The sequence below is a fragment of the Sceloporus occidentalis genome, unplaced genomic scaffold (assembly GCF_023333645.1).
Source record: "Sceloporus occidentalis isolate IW3139 unplaced genomic scaffold, rSceOcc1.0.p SCAF_3, whole genome shotgun sequence".
NCBI classification, from domain to species: Eukaryota; Metazoa; Chordata; class Lepidosauria; order Squamata; family Phrynosomatidae; genus Sceloporus; species Sceloporus occidentalis.
In genome coordinates, this window is record NW_028316983.1 from 124,952,622 (window position 1) to 124,969,169 (window position 16,548).

The window sequence follows — 16,548 nt, forward strand, 5'->3', positions numbered from 1 at the left end:
AGGAGGCCTGTAGTGAAGTCTTGTTGTTCGCCTGTTCTGTTCTGGCTAAGGACAAGTAAGATCCATATAGCAAAGCTGTCCAGCAGAGGCTTTGCCTAAAAGCCATTCTTGTAGCCCCACTCATCTCTTAAGGACAGAGCCATGAGATATACAACTGGCCTAGCATATAACCATTGCAAAAAATATTATTAGAATATGTTCAGAATGTATCATCACTGTTTCCTTCTCCTGAATGTTGGAAGATCAGGCCAAGGATTTCTCTCTCTCCATAATTGTGCACAGAATCCTATCAAGTTTGTTCAGAGCCCTTTAATTTTACTTGAGATTTCTACACCTAAATAGGTTGTGGGTAGGTCCTACAATTTTGACTCAAATCTGGAAACTGAGAAGTTTCATTGTAAACTCTAAGCAGATTTGAATTTTTCATGCACTTATGTGATAAGTCAAGAAAAAGGCAGGAATCACTGTCTTGTATTCCAGCAGTTCAGAAAACTGCTGTTGTTTCAAAGTTGAGATCTGTAGAGGGTGCCATTTTAGAGTTTGTGGAAAAGTGCAGTATAAAACAGATAAGAATACAAAGTTATATGGATACAAGCTGGGAATTTCCTTGCAAAACATTTAAGTTTTCTCATGGGCTTGTGAAAGTTTTCTTTCAAGTAATTTATAGCATACAGGAAACAATGAAGCTGGCTTCCAACTTGAAGGATATACTACTTGCAAGAGCAGAGTATTTATTTGTGTGGTTAGACTTAGAAATACTATGAGATTTTTGCAGGAGTGTCTTCTTAGATTGTAAGGGTGAACTGATACTGAAGTAGCATTTGTGATTCTTAATACTAAGACAAATTACTGCCATAAACTGATGTGCCTGCACATTTAAATCAAGATTCTACTCTACTAGACTACTTTGTCACCCAGTAATAATAAATTTGGGCAAGGCACAGTCTGGGTAAAAATCACCCAGCTACAGCCAAAAACCAAATGCCAACAGCAGAGTATAAATACACACACACACCAGCTAGTGCACTGACCACTTTTCACACTTAAACAAATCACAGACAGTTGATTCGTCAAAAGATCCTGGAGGCTTTTATCTTCAGTTAATGTACATATACAATAAAACACAGTATACATACGTACACACACACACACACACCTCTGACTTATGATCAACTTCAAAGTCTGCTTCACAGCTCCAAACGAAGTACACACACACACAGATCGCTACTTCAGCCATAACTCTCAACCAACCAAACATTCCAACTTTCAATTCTGAACTGTCAACAGTCAATCAAAATATTTTTCTGTTGTGTAAAAGCATATGTGTGTGGAGAGGAGGCAAGTCTGCTCCTTCCTTCCCAAGTGTGGTGCAGCAATGTTAGACCATTCCCAGCTGAAGCAATGACAGTAGCCCTCTGTATTTGGTGGGGGTGGCACTGATGGTGGTTTTATATGGCATATTGGGGGGAATATTTTTTTAAAAAATTAAGTAAACACACTGAATGGAAAGAAATAAAATAGAAAAAAGAGAACATGGAAAATATAGGCTAAGTTGTTTTGACTCTATACACTGGAAATACAGCATTGACTGGGCTGCTGATTGTGATGCATGAATCTCCGGAAAAGCTGACCACATATTCTTGTACTTTTCTGCTTTACACTCGCATTGATGTATCACTACTTTAAACAAGGGTAGGAAGCACAAGTCATTAGTTGGCTGTACTGAAGCTGACAATTATTTCTGGTGTAGAACCACCATGTGTTTGTGTGCATCAGAGCCCAGTGATGAGTTCCAAAAAGCAAAGATGTAATTCACAAAAACACTGATATATTTGAAATACAGGGTCAAAGCAGATGACCGCATAAGGGTGGCTTGATGCTGCCCCTTTGAGCGTTGGATCAGGGCCACTGCAACCGCTCACCATGGCCTTGATTCAGCTTTTTGCTGACTCAAATAGAGCCAGCTTTTCCCTTGCCACTGCGGCTTTGTGGCTTTCGGGCAGCATGCAGCGCCTAAATTCCTCATGACTGGATGGTATCAGGTCATGCATCATGCATATGCCATGTTCCCATGCCGCTTGCAAGGCAGCTTTTAGTGTACCAGCCCACAGTCAGGCTTCCAAGTTTAAATAATTACAAAATCTTTATGCCAGTTATGTGGGTACATAATTGATTAGTACACACATACACACCATCACCAGCATCTCAGACAGAAAGTTATTTTACAGTGGACCCTCTGTTCTGTCCTGTAAATGCAGTTGGGTGAGACAAGTCCTTAGGCCAAGGGAAGATCTGTGGATAAATGAGAGTACCATAGACCACTGAATAGGTGAAATGAAGCATTCCAATTGTACATCCCATTCCTTTGCTACAATTCTCCTATCCTACTCTCCCAGAAATAGGATATTTCAATCTTAAATCTTCTCAAGAGCCACCAGTATACTTGCAGTCTTCTGGAAGTAGCAGCTTGATCACTTGGCAGTCTCCTGGATTCTGCCCAGATAACTGCTCCAAAAGTAGAAGAACCATTTTTCAAGTTAGAGAAAGTTAATTTAGGCTGAAAAATGGTGGCCTGCCGGCGCCTGCTTTTCCTCTAGAGGGAAGCCACAGCCACCAAACCATGCAGCTTCCCTGCGGAGGAAAAGGAACCCGAGAATAGCAGGTTCTTTTAAAGCCACAGAGGTGGAGTAATAAGTGTGTCACTGGCGCACTCGTTACGTAAGCGCCACACGGCAACATGGCGCTTACATAACAATGGCGGCATCCATGTACACAGGGCGTCGCCCTTGTTATGCCGTCCATCTATACTAGGCTTGGGGACCATGCGGTTGCCCTCGTGGTCCCTAACCCTAGTATCGGCCCTGGTACGTCGCTTATTGGTGGTATGTACCAGGCCTTATTGGTCTTTGTTAAACTACATTCTTCCTGTAATGTATGAAAACATTTGAATTCACCGTCTGTGACCAAACATTGTTTGAAAGTCAACAACAAGGTGCCTAGGCTTTCCACGTTAAAGTTTTATCGCTAATTTTGAATCTGGGTTTTGCTTTCTGGCAAGTCAAGATGGATTAGCTCACACTCTAGTGAGGAGTATCATCCAAAATCATCTAGTAGCATGGATACTGAACATTTAAGAACTAAGAAGATCTGAAGATCTGTCACCTCTGTAAGAGGATCAGACAAAAAGTATCCAGCCTATGAATAAGATAGGCAATCGATTCATATTGCTGTTGGATTGTGGTGGCCAAGGTATACTGTCTCAAACCACTTCATTGCCATGGATTTTTCAATGTACTGGGCCTCATCAGATTCAAACTACAACAGACAGAATGTATCCAGGTGTATTGGCAGCAATTGGAATGCTAACGATGGCTGCAGAAATAATCCAGTTTAACATGGCTTTAGCTGCTGTAGCTCAATGCTGTGGGATTCTGGAAATTGTAGTTTTATGAAACATTTAGCCTTCTCTGTCAGAGAGCTCTGGTGCCACAACAAACCACAGTTACAAGAACTGCACGGCATTGAGCCATGGTGGTTAAAGTTGTATCAAATGGATTATTTTTACAGTGTGGATGGGGACTACATCACATTTTGCCAGGGCCACAGGAGTGTACTTACTGCATGACTGAATGGAGCATGTTTTACTGAACAGAGTTCAGGAAGGAACTCATCATTGAATGAGGCCCCTTTTGGGTAGGAGACGTGCTGAATCAGCCTATACTAACTCTTAGGCATGATGCCCAGTTGAGATGCTGTCAAGTTATGGATTGGTGGGGCCTTGGAAGGGGCAGCTACCTAGCCAATATTACATTCCTCGTCTTTTATCCTCTATATCCCCAGTTTGAATACACACACACACACACACACACACAGCAAACCTTGAATGTGCCATTTAATAATAAGGAACACAATTTCTATACTACTGTATTAAATGGGATATGATTTTGGTATCCATGGTGAGACCTGGAACCAATCCCCAGTGCATACCAAGGGCCCACTATTCTATGGTTCAAATCCCTAGCTGACTTGAGGATTCTAGAGTCCCTAGGCTTGAAAGGGCTTGTAAAAAGATAGGTGGAAGCCTTCAGTGACTCTCTCTCCTTAAAATGGCTGCTGTTGCTTTTGGGGTCCATTTTTTTAGCAATGGTAAAAGGGACTGTATTTGGATGGGGGTATTTGCCAGCCCCAGCTCCAGGTGGTCCTGTAATGTTTTGTTTCCCAATAGTAGTTGTGGAGACCTTGGAAAAATCTGGCCCTCCCTCCTTTCCAATGCCAGAGCCACTGAAGAGTTGGGAGCCTTAAAAGATCTGCTGGCTAACATTATTGCGAGGGCATGATCACCTAGAATGTGGTCCAACATTATTATGAGAGTTAAGCTCAAACTTGCAATGTGTCTGTTGACACCTGCCCTAGTTATATTCCCAGCAAACACACTTAATTGCGTCCCTTTTTGCCATTTTGATGTGCTGGGTGACTTGCCCACCACAACAAACCACAGCTTATTGTTGAGTAGGCCTTAATATTCTGGGATGACCTTTTATGAAATGCTGTATTGTATCCAATGGCTGCCACATCCCCAGCCAGATTGTGTGCCTTAAGCATGTTTGCTAAGTAATAGGTGAGATGCCAATCTCTTTCTGGGTAGGCTTCATGAACTATACGCCATGAAAATGTTGTGTCCTGGAAACCAGTTGCTGAAGAAGAACCTCCTCCTTCCCTTCGTTTTCCTTTTCTTTCCTGATGAAGTGGCCTCTTCACTTTCTGGTTTCACCAAGGAAAACATAGCTATATAAAAGCCATGAAAGATCTGTCCCCTGACCTTCTGTGAAAGGTGTATTCCCAGTGGGCCCTCACTATCATTGAAGACTTTTATCTTCAGTCCAATTTCCTGCCCCTATTGCTGGAGCCCTGTGCCCTCCTTTTCTGTGCCTGAGCAGCTAATTTAGGGAAATGCTCTGCAGCTTTCCAATATTCCTTGACCTCTTCTTCTTCTGAAGACTCATCTCTCATTCCCCCACTGTTTGAGTCCTCATTCTTTTGGTGTGCCCCTCAGGCTTGTCTCTTTATTGGTTTTCTAACCACTATTTGATCCATTTCTAGGATTTAGAATTCTCAGAGGAGCTGCAGTATGGGGCTCTTGCTTGTTGGGGCATAGAGAGACGCGCTGTGTCCACTACGACCACGTGCAGAGTTGATCCTCACAGGCAGGAAGCCATGAGAAGGCTCTTGGAGAGACGTCTGCAGAGGATTCAAGCAGAGAAGGAAAAATTCCTCCCATGCAGGCTTACCAGCCTTGAGCTCCTAGCTTGTAGAAATAAACACTGCTGAACAGCAAGGCTCTAACTCAAAGAAGAGGGCTTTAATTCACTTGTTCCAAGCTATATACAAGATAGCACAGAGTACCAAACAGCTGTCTGGATACTCACAGCTCTATATACAAATTGACAAAGTGCTTCGCCAGTCACCGACCACAACATGTGCTGTCTTGCCACCAATGAAACCTTGCTGGTTTCATCCCCAGGACAGGTTGCATCATACCATTTCCCATGATGCACCCTCTGACTGACTTCACCTGCTGTGTATGTTGCATCAGATGTCCCATGATGCACAGCTCCCAAATGCTGACTCATGCACACCTGCCACTTGAACTGTAGTAGCCTCTGCTCCAGTTCCACCTAGTGGCCACATCCATGTCATTTCCAGGCCAAGTGTGCCACATGGTTCTGACATTGCTCTCTTTCTGCCTCTGAACTGATGATTCTTTTGGGGTTGCTCAGCCCCTTCCTGCAAAGAGCTAACCCCCTACCCCAATAGATCCACTGGCTGCTCTTGACCCCAGACATTCCACCTTCTCCACAAAGTTTTCTGCATATCTTAGTTTGTTGATATTCCTTCCTCCTATTTTCATTCCTCCTCCTTCTGTGTCCAAGCCTGCTTTCCTTACAATATGTTCTGCATATATGTTGCCCAGGAAGGGTGATGAGATGCAGCCATGCCTGACACCTTTGCCAATTGAGAACCATTTTGTTCCTCTGTGTTCTGTTCTGACAGTATTCCTCATCAGGACTATCAGATGTGTTGGCACTCCCATGTCTTTAAGGGCATACCATATCCATAGCTTTTCATGATCTATGAAGTCAAAGGGTTTACTATAGTCTACAAAGCATTAAAACTACAGTGACACCTAATGTTCTAGAAGATTCATTGCAGCTTTAAAAGGAATTGTGAAGATTTAAAGGGACTGTTAAAAATTGTCAGCTGTCAGCATGGCATCAGGTAGTAAAACCAAATCTGCACATCTTCAACCATCTCAATCTTTTCTCAAAATACAAAAAGACATCATAACAAATGGCATACAGCATATGCAAATGGCATACAGCAAATCCTGGAGAAAATTAGACTAATCGGAGATCAGATGACAGGGGAGATGCTACCAATGAAGCAAGATATGTCTCAAGAAATAAATAAATACAGTTGGCCCTCGTATCCACGGCTTGAAAATATTCAAGTAAATAAATATATGCAAAAAAGCAATCCTTGATTTTGCCATTTTCTATAAGGTTCCTAATTTTACTATGCCATTCTATTTAACGAGATTTGAGCATCCACACATTTTGGTATCCATGGGGGGTCTGGAACCAAAACTGAATGGAAACCAAAGGTCCACTGTAAAATTTTCAGATGGCAAATTAAGAGGGGTAGATAATACCCCAGAGGACAGGATCAGAATTCAAAATGACTTTAACAGATTAACTTTTAGTATTTCTTCCCATCCCTATGGAGTCTTCTAACCTTCACTGGAAAATATCCTGAATTGGTTAGAAGTCAAACTCTGCTAAAAATTTAAAGTTCAACAAATTCCTTATTTGCCTTCCTGATAATTCCATTGTCTAGAAGGTGGAAGAGGCAACAAGGAGAGCAGCTATTTTAGATCTGATGTTGGATGACCTGGTAAATGGGGTACAAGTGGTGGAATCCTTAGGTAGGAGTTACATGGATTTGTAATTGGTTGACCAGCCAAACCCAAAGGGTGCTCAACAATGGCTCCTTTTCATCCAGGAGAGAAGTGACTAGCGGGGTCCCACAGGGCTCTGTCCTGGGCCCAGTGCTATTCAACATCTTATCAGTGACAGAATTGGGGGCATACTCATCAAACTAGCAGATGGCACCAAATTAGGAAAAGTAGCTAATACCCCAGAGGACAGGATCAAAATTCAAAATGACCTAAATAGACTAGAAAGCTGGGCCAAAGTTAACAAAATGAATTTTAATACAAAGAAATGCAAGGTACTGCACTTAGGGCAGAAAAATGAAATGAACAGATATAAGATGGGGGATACCTGGCTGAACAAGACTACGTGTGAAAGGGTTCTGGGAGTCCAAGTAGACCACAGATTGAACATGAGTCAACAGTACGATGCAGCAGCTAAAAAGGTCAATGTGATTTTAGGCTGCATCACTAGAAGTATAGTGTCTAGATCAAGGGAACTAATAGTGCCATTCTATTCTGCTCTGGTCAGGCCCCACCTGGAATATTGTGTCCAGTTCTGGGCACCACAATTTAAAAAGAATGTGGAGAAACTGGAGCATGTCCAAAGGAGGGCAACTAAAATGGTGAAGGGCCAGGAAACCATGTCCTATGAGGAACGACTTAGGGAGCTGGGGATTTTTAGCCTGGAGAAGAGAAGATTAAGAGGTGATATGATGGCCCTGTTTAAATACTTGAAGGGATGTCATATTGAGGAGGGAGCAAGCTTGGTTTCTGCTGCTCCAGAGACTAGGACCCGGAGCAATGGATGCAAGCTGCAGGAAAAGAGATTCCACCTCAACATTAGGAGGAACTTCCTGACAGTAAGGGCTGTTTGACAGTGGAACACACTTCCTCTGAGTGTAGTGGAGTCTCCCTCCTTGGAGGTCTTCAAACGGAGGCTGGATGGCCATCTGTCGGGGATGCTTTGATTTGGAATTCCTGCATGGCAGGGGGTTGGACTGGATGGCCCTTGCAGTCTCTTCCAACTCTATGATTCTATGGTTACTGTCAGGAAGTTCTAATGTTGAGGTGGAATCTCTTTTCCTGTAGCTTGCATCCATTGTTCTGGGCCCTATTCTCTGGAGCAGCAGAAAACAAGCTTATCCTTCCTCAATATGACATCCCTTCAAGTATTTAAACAGGGCTATCATATAATCTCTTAACTATTAACGCAGAAGGATATCAGAATGGAAATAAGATAATTCTGGGTATATTATGGGAAGAAAGGTGCATTTGAAAGTAAGATGGGAGCAGAGATTTGGTGGCTGCCACCCTTCAAATTTTTTAAAACCAAAATAAAATAAAATAAAGGAAATAAAGCCACAGCTGTTATAGCAAGCTGAAAGATTGAGTCAGAGGGATCCCTAAAGGCCCCTCAGGGTATCACGCATGGCTGTAAGTAACACATATGCTAGTGTCTGTGCAGCACAGACTGCAGTTCAAGGAGCTGGATTCAGCTTTTGGAAGGCTTAGAACATCAACACTTAGCTGATGATATTTAACAATATGTTTAATATTCAGGAGTAGTTGTGTTCTTCATTTTACAAATAGAAACAAAAACCCATCAGTGATACCTTTATTAGCCAACCGAAATGCACAGTATACTTGTTGCAAGCTTTCGAAGCTTTGATTTTTGTTTGCATATGCGTAATATGTTAGGTGGTATAACTACAACCTTAATGCATGTCAAAATGCTTGCAAAACTAGTTTGGCCAGACATGCTGAAAGATGGACTGTTCAGTTCGGCCTCTTAGCCTATAAAACAAAATCTATGAATTCTTGCTATAAATAATAATAATAATAATAATAATAGGATTTATTTATATACCGCCCAATCACTGGGAATCCGGGCGGCTTACAACAGAGGGGATAATAGACGATTCCCTGCCCTCAGGCTTACATCTAAAAAGACACGACACAAAAGGAGAAGGGAATGGTGAGGGGGGGAGGAGATCAGGTCCAGCATTCTTCTCTCCCTCTGAGGCCTGGACCAAGGCAGATGGACCGGAGGGAGGGCTCTTCTTCTTCTGGCTAGCCCTGGTGGAGCTGGGCCTGCCTGGTCAACTGCCTCATAGGCCGGAAGATGACAGTTATGGAGGGAGGAGCCTCTTAATTCAGGCGAGCCCTGATGGAACTGAGCCTGCCTGGTCAGCTCCCTCGCAGGCCGGAAGGTGACATTTATGGAGGGAGGAGCCCCTTCCTTCAGGCGAGCCCTGATGGAACTGAGCCTGCCTGGTCAACTCCCTCGCAGGCCGGAAGGTGACATTTATGGAGGGAGGAGCCCCTTCCTTCAGGCGAGCCCTGATGGAACTGAGCCTGCCTGGTCAGCTCCCTCGCAGGCCGGAAGGTGACAGTTATGGAGGGAGGAGCCCCTTCCTTCAGGCGAGCCCTGATGGAACTGAGCCTGCCTGGTCAGCTCCCTCGCAGGCCGGAAGGTGACAGTTGTGGAGGGAGGAGCCCCTTCCTTCAGGCGAGCCCTGATGGAACTGAGCCTGCCTGGACAGCTCCCTCGCAGGCCGGAAGGTGACAGTTGTGGAGGGAGGAGCCCCTTCCTTCAGGCGAGCCCTGATGGAACTGAGCCTGCCTGGTCAGCTCCCTCGCAGGCCGGAAGGTGACAGTTGTGGAGGGAGGAGCCCCTTCCTTCAGGCGAGCCCTGATGGAACTGAGCCTCCAAGGTCAACTCCCTCGCAGGCCGGAAGATGACAGTTATGGAGGGAGGAGCCCCTTCCTTCAGGCGAGCCCTGATGGAACTGAGCCTGCCTGGTCAACTCCCTCGCAGGCCGGAAGATGACAGTTATGGAGGGAGGAGCCCCTTCCTTCAGGCGAGCCCTGATGGAACTGAGCCTGCCTGGTCAACTCCCTCGCAGGCCGGAAGATGACAGTTGTGGAGGGAGGAGCCCCTTCCTTCAGGCGAGCCCTGATGGAACTGAGGCTGCCTGGTCAACTCCCTCGCAGGCCGGAAGATGACAGTTGTGGAGGGAGGAGCCCCTTCCTTCAGGCGAGCCCTGATGGAACTGAGGCTGCCTGGTCAACTCCTCGCAGGCCGGAAGATGACAGTTGTGGAGGGAGGAGCCCCTTCCTTCAGGCGAGCCCTGATGGAACTGAGGCTGCCTGGTCAACTCCTCGCAGGCCGGAAGATGACAGTTGTGGAGGGAGGAGCCCCTTCCTTCAGGCGAGCCCTGATGGAACTGAGGCTGCCTGGTCAACTCCTCGCAGGCCGGAAGATGACAGTTGTGGAGGGAGGAGCCCCTTTCTTCAGGCGAGCCCTGATGGAACTGAGGCTGCCTGGTCAACTCCTCGCAGGCCGGAAGATGACAGTTGTGGAGGGAGGAGCCCCTTCCTTCAGGCGAGCCCTGATGGAACTGAGGCTGCCTGGTCAGCTCCCTCGCAGGCCGGAAGATGACAGTTGTGGAGGGAGGAGCCCCTTCCTTCAGGCGAGCCCTGATGGAACTGAGGCTGCCTGGTCAGCTCCCTCGCAGGCCGGAAGATGACAGTTGTGGAGGGAGGAGCCCCTTCCTTCAGGCGAGCCCTGATGGAACTGAGGCTGCCTGGTCAGCTCCCTCGCAGGCCGGAAGATGACAGTTGTGGAGGGAGGAGCCCCTTCCTTCAGGCGAGCCCTGATGGAACTGAGGCTGCCTGGTCAGCTCCCTCGCAGGCCGGAAGATGACAGTTGTGGAGGGAGGAGCCCCTTCCTTCAGGCGAGCCCTGATGGAACTGAGGCTGCCTGGTCAGCTCCCTCGCAGGCTGGAAGATGACAGTTGTGGAGGGAGGAGCCCCTTCCTTCAGGCGAGCCCTGATGGAACTGAGCCTGCCTGGTCAGCTCCCTCGCAGGCCGGAAGATGACAGTTGTGGAGGGAGGAGCTTCTTCCTTCAGGCGAGCCCTGATGGAACTGAGGCTGCCTGGTCAGCTCCCTCGCAGGCCGGAAGATGACAGTTGTGGAGGGAGGAGCCCCTTCCTTCAGGCGAGCCCTGATGGCACTGAGCCTGCCTGGTCAGCTCCCTCGCAGGCCGGAAGATGACAGTTGTGGAGGGAGGAGCCCCTTCCTTCAGGCGAGCCCTGATGGCACTGAGCCTGCCTGGTCAGCTCCCTCGCAGGCCGGAAGATGACAGTTGTGGAGGGAGGAGCCCCTTCCTTCAGGCGAGCCCTGATGGAACCGAGCCTGCCTGGTCGGCTCCCTCGCAGGCCGGAAGATGACAGTTGTGGAGGGAGGAGCCCCTTCCTTCAGGCGAGCCCTGATGGAACCGAGCCTGCCTGGTCGGCTCCCTCGCAGGCCGGAAGATGACAGTTGTGGAGGGAGGAGCCTCTTCCTTCAGGCGAGCCCTGATGAAACCGAGCCTGCCTGGTCGGCTCCCTCGCAGGCCGGAAGATGACAGTTGTGGAGGGAGGAGCCTCTTCCTTCAGGCGAGCCCTGATGGCACCGAGCCTGCCTGGTCGGCTCCCTCGCAGGCCGGAAGATGACAGTTATGGAGGGAGGAGCCCCTTCCTTCAGGCGAGCCCTGATGGAACCGAGCCTGCCTGGTCGGCTCCCTCGCAGGCCGGAAGATGACAGTTGTGGAGGGAGGAGCCCCTTCCTTCAGGCGAGCCCTGATGGAACCGAGCCTGCCTGGTCGGCTCCCTCGCAGGCCGGAAGATGACAGTTGTGGAGGGAGGAGCCCCTTCCTTCAGGCGAGCCCTGATGGAACCGAGCCTGCTTGGTCGGCTCCCTCGCAGGCCAGAAGATGACAGTTGTGGAGGGAGGAGCCTCTTCCTTCAGGCGAGCCCTGATGGAACTGAGCCTGCCTGGTCGGCTCCCTCGCAGGCCGGAAGGTGACAGTTGTGGAGGGAGGAGCCCCTTCCTTCAGGCGAGCCCTGATGGCACTGAGCCTGCCTGGTCAGCTCCCTCGCAGGCCGGAAGATGAAAGTTATGGAGGAAGGAGCCCCTTCCTTCAGGCGAGCCCTGATGGCACTGAGCCTGCCTGGTCGTCTCCCTCGCAGGCCGGAAGGTGACAGTTGTGGAGGGAGGAGCCCCTTCCTTCAGGCGAGCCCTGATGGCACTGAGCCTGCCTGGTCAGCTCCCTCGCAGGCCGGAAGATGAAAGTTATGGAGGAAGGAGCCCCTTCCTTCAGGCGAGCCCTGATGGCACTGAGCCTGCCTGGTCAGCTCCCTCGCAGGCCGGAAGATGAAAGTTATGGAGGGAGGAGCCCCTTCCTTCAGGCGAGCCCTGATGGAACTGAGCCTGCCTGGTCAGCTCCCTCGCAGGCCGGAAGATGACAGTTATGGAGGGAGGAGCCCCTTCCTTCAGGCGAGCCCTGATGGAACTGAGCCTGCCTGGTCAGCTCCCTCGCAGGCCGGAAGATGACAGTTATGGAGGGAGGAGCCCCTTCCTTCAGGCGAGCCCTGATGGAACTGAGCCTGCCTGGTCAGCTCCCTCGCAGGCCGGAAGATGACAGTTGTGGAGGGAGGAGCCTCTTCCTTCAGGCGAGCCCTGATGGAACTGAGCCTGCCTGGTCAACTCCTCGCAGGCCAGAAGATGACAGTTGTGGAGGGAGGAGCCTCTTCCTTCAGGCGAGCCCTGATGGAACTGAGGCTGCCTGGTCAGCTCCCTCGCAGGCCGGAAGATGACAGTTGTGGAGGGAGGAGCCCCTTTCTTCAGGCGAGCCCTGATGGAACTGAGGCTGCCTGGTCAGCTCCCTCGCAGGCCGGAAGATGACAGTTATGGAGGGAGGAGCCAATAGCTTTTTTGAGGTCTGAATTACCCCCACACTTTCATTTCCATGCAAATTAATTCTTGAGTAGGAAAGCATGGAACTTCAGTTACATACACAATTGATGTCTCCCTTTTATTATTATGGAAATAAAATGAGGGCCTATGAAGATAACATTTTCAAAGTCACAGAATGCAAGGTTTATGACACAAGCAAACAGATGGTTGTATTATATTCACATGAATTCTAGAGAGTAGACCTGTAGTCATGTGCCAAATTGGTCAAATGGTCAAATATACTGAGCCTAAATACCTAAAGGCACCAAATCCCATCTGATCTTGGAAGCTAAGCAGGATAATAAATAAATAAATAAATAAATAAATAAATAAATAAATAAATACTTTTATTTTTATCTCACTTTTCTACTATAAGCAATCAAAGTGGCTTACAATTTTAAATACACCAATATACAATACAAGTACATCTTAACCTCCCTTAAAAAGAATTAAACGTTTTACTATTAAAATTTAAACTATAAAACGAATTATTAATAAATTATTATAACCAATGTACTGACGAGTGAATGGTGGCACAATATGAAATGTGAGGGGAGTTCCTTGTAGCTGGGTAGATCTATTCAGGGAAGGCCTGCGGTAAGCTTTTTTAAAGCTATCCAAGTTGGTAATTTGATGGATCTCCTCCAGCCGGCCATTCCACAGTCTGGGAGCAGTTGCAGAGAATGTCCTCTGGGAGATTGCTGTTAATCTGGCCTTTTTTGTATGCAATATGTTCCTCCCAAAGGACTTGATGGTGCAGGGTGGATTGTACGGACGTAGGCGATCCCTTAGGTTGGACCCAGGCCATGTAGGGCTCTAAAGGTAATAGCCAACACTTTGTACTGTGCCCGGAAACTAATAGGCAGCCAGTGGAGGGATTTCAAGATAGGTGTGATATGGTCGCTCCTGGTTTTTTCATTGACCAACCTGGCTGCCATGTTTTGTTCTAACTGAAGTTTCCGGACTAGGTACAAAGGTAGCCCCATGTAGAGCGCATTACAGAAATCAAATCGTGTACTACAGTTTTTAGGTCCTTTACGTCCAGGAAAGGGCACAGCTGGCGTATCAGGATCAGTCCTAGTTAGCACTTGGATGAGAGATTGCCAACAAATATCAGGTGCTGTAGGCTATATTTCAGAGGAATGAACAGACAAAACTAATAATTAGTATTCCTTGCCAAAGAAAACCCTATGGAATTCTTGAGGTCACCATAAGTCAACAGGCGATTTGAACACACACATCAGAAGCCCCCAGCCCTACTCCACCCGGGAAAAGGAAAGTGTGTGTGCTGGAATTCCCCCACTTGCCTTCACATCTACAGTCTCATTGCTGGTGTGGATGACTAGATGTTCCTCAATATGTCTTTACAGTGGACTTTCCCTTTCTCGGTTTCTGAAATGTTATGGAGAGTCCAGCCAACACTCGTCTTCTGCTTGTAATCTTCTTCTGTTTTCCCACCGTTTGTTCTTTTTACTATAAAAATCCATTAAGAAAGGAAAGGTGGGATAGTTGGTTGGTTTATTGAAGTTATAACACTATTAAGAATTTGGGATTTCATCTTCTATTCAGTGTAAAGTACAATGGATGCCACATCTGCACAGTAGGGGGGAGCAGTAACAAACTGTTATACACAGTTTAGACATTATAAATCAGGAACCAAGGCAAAGAAACTCAGGAATTTGTTTTAATGATTCTGGTTAATGTTTACAACCACACAATAGGAAATTATTTCCTATTGTGAAACCATCTCATCTGAGAACTCCTGCACACTTTGTACCATAAAGCTCCATATGACCTTTATCTGGAAAATAACATTTACAGTGCCATTCGATATACATGTTTATTCATAAGCCTCACTGAATTATCCCAGGTAAGTAAGTGTAAGATGGCAGCTTTAATATCTACCTAGTATTCTGCTTTTAAAAATAAACAAAAACTTGTATAGGCCACTCTTTTTTAGAAATTCTCCCACAGCATTTTTTAAACTGGCACCTTGGCTCCCAACATTCAATACGGAGAAATGTAAGGTACTGCACTTCGGGTGTAAAAATGAAATGCACAGATATAGGATGGGCGACACCTGGCTGAATGAGACTACTTGTGAAAGGGATCTAGAAGTCCAAGTAGACCACAAGTTGAACATGAGTCAACAGTGCGATGCGGCAGCTAAAATGGCCAATGCAATTTTAGGCGGCATCAATAAAAGTATAGTGTCTAGATCAAGGGAAGTAATATTGCCACTATATTCTGCTCTGGTCAGGCCCCACCTGGAATATTTTGTCCAGTTTTGGGCACCACAATTTAAAAAGGATGTGGAGAAACTGGAGCATGTCCAAAGGAGAACAACTAAAATGGTGAAGGGTCTGGAAGCCATGCCCTATGAGGAACGACTTAGGGAGCTGGGGATGTTTAGCCTGGAGAAGAGAAGGTTAAGAGGTGATATGATAGCCCTGTTTAAATATTTGAAGGGATGTCATATTGAGGAGGGAGCAAGATTGTTTTCTGCTACTCCAGAGACTAGGACCCGGAACAATGGATGCAAGCTACAGCAAAAGAGATTCCACCTCAACATTATGAAGAACTTCCTGACAGTAAGGGCTGTTCGACAGTGGAATGCACTTCCTCGGAAGGTGATAGAGTCTCCTTCCTTAGAGGTCTTTAAACAGAGGCTGGATGGCCATCTGTCAGGGATGCTTTGATTTGGATTTCCTGCATGGCAGGGGGTTGGACTGGATGGCCCTTGTGGTCTCTTCCAACTCTATGATTCTATGATTCTTTGACTTGAAATCCAGATAGTGTTATTGAACAGGGAAGCGGAAGCTGAAATGTTTAATTAAACCATCTTAAAGCTATCTTTGTTCAGCCAGTCACTTTAAGAGAACAAAAACGGCAGCTGCACTTTCTGCTCAAATAGTACTGCAATGTTTGCTTCCTTCCAATGTGCCCAGCTCAGTAGCCTGGGTGTCCACAGGATTTTTGTGTGTGTGTGATTTTAATTTGATTAGGGTAGGTAGAACTCACAAAACTACAACATGTCCATACATTATTATTATTATTATTATTATTATTATTATTATTATTATTAACCTTTATTTATAAAGCGCTGTAAATTTACACATTATTCTGTGAGGGTGTAGGTGCATTCCCCCCTTAACAATGAATGACATATAGAAGCCCACAGAGAGTGGTAGAAAATCCTAGAAATTGACAGTATAAATGTGGAAGAGTTTATTTGCTTGTTCCACATGAGGCATCACAACAAAATTTTGCCTGCAGAGAGTGAAAGTGAGAGTAAGAGTGAGTGAGTGAGTGAGAGAAACAAAAATACAGAGGACCCTTGTTATATGCTGGGGATTGGTTCCAAGATCCTTCGTGTATAACAATATCTGTGGAGGCTCAAGTCCCATTAAATATAATGACATAGCAAAATGGTGTCCTTTATAAAAAATGGAAAATCAAGGTTTGATATTTCAAATTTATACTTTTTTGGAACATTTTCAAACTGTGGATGCTTGAATCCGTGTATAAAAAATTCATGTATAAGAAGGGCCGACTGTAAGAGCAGGCATTGGCACCCTAAATCTCTTTTTGTAGCACCCCCCCCCCCCGTCCCTAGGACCTCCCCAGTTTTTCAAATTGTTCTAAAATAATTTTGACACACTGTTGCCTTGGGTTTAAATTCAGTTATTAGCCCCAACAAAGCTATTAAATCAACAAGGCTTTGCTAATTCTGATCTTATAAAAAATTCTGATTCAGTTATATTATTCATTTGTTAG